This window comes from Trypanosoma grayi (assembly GCF_000691245.1).
Source record: "Trypanosoma grayi strain ANR4 Tgr_1524_V1, whole genome shotgun sequence".
NCBI lineage: Eukaryota > Euglenozoa > Kinetoplastea > Trypanosomatida > Trypanosomatidae > Trypanosoma > Trypanosoma grayi.
The window spans coordinates 1-893 of NW_008827142.1; the positions used below are offsets into that span (position 1 = coordinate 1).

Genomic DNA, 893 nt, shown 5'->3' on the forward strand with positions numbered 1-893 from the left:
TTTTTTTTACAGTTGAGAGGTATGTGTATATATCATCATATGTGAAAACATACACCAGTTTCGTGTCACCATACCCAAGTGGTTACGGGGACTGACTAGAAATCAGTTGCGATCTCGCGCGCAGGTTCGAATCCTGCTGGTGACGGTTTTTTATATATCTTCCCAAATAACTTTATTTATATATTGGATGTAAGACATCCTTGTTCGCGGCTGCTTAGCTCAATGGCAGAGCGCCGTCCTAGTAAGACGGAGGTCGGGGGTTCGATCCCCCCAGTGGCCTTGTTTTTTTGAGCAGAATCGAATTTTTTTTCGGGGGACATCAGCCCATGGGCCACCTCCTTTTTTTCAGTATCGCATTGACGTTGTCCTAACCGTGAAGAACGGCACGCATGGGCCAGAATAAAGCGTTTGCCTGAGGAACCCTGCGCTACTCCATAGCCTCATGCACAATGCTGTGTAAACAGGTGTTTCTTCGAGCGTTTTGAGAGGGCACGCCCAGCGGTCAGTACCGAATGGGCGGCATTAGCTACGCAAGAAACTTGCTCGATGCACCAGTGCAATTGCGCATGGCCGCAACTAAGCGGAAAAATCGTTTCAAATACAGAAAAAAGACAGGACACAATTCCAGAAGGTGCAGAAGCAATTGGTCCAGATGCATCGATAGCTGAAGCAAATGCAGGCGGAACTGGATGCAGCCTGCAAACGCGAGTGGGGCTTGAGTGCGACAGGTAACGCTACCACCTCGCCGTCCCACCCGAAGAACATTACTCTGAATGTGCCAAAACGGAATGCCCCCAGCACGCCCACCGCAGACTAGCGGATGGACATCACCCCGGTCAGGGTTATCGACGACATATTTTACAAAAGGGGTGGCGGCAATGATCGCCCGAAGA

At 49.9% G+C, this 893-nt stretch overlaps 2 non-coding genes across 2 annotated transcripts; both read left to right on the top strand.

Annotated features, from left to right (window-relative positions):
• Positions 1 to 64: 64 nt before the first annotated feature.
• Positions 65 to 145, top strand: DQ04_tRNA022 (the record flags this gene model as incomplete). Its single annotated transcript has 1 exon — positions 65 to 145. It is a non-coding gene; the product is annotated as a tRNA-Ser (tRNA).
• Positions 146 to 208: 63 nt separating this feature from the next.
• DQ04_tRNA023 lies at positions 209 to 280 on the top strand (the record flags this gene model as incomplete). The annotated part of the gene is made up of 1 exon: positions 209 to 280. It is a non-coding gene; the product is annotated as a tRNA-Thr (tRNA).
• Between the last annotated feature and the right edge of the window lie 613 nt (positions 281 to 893).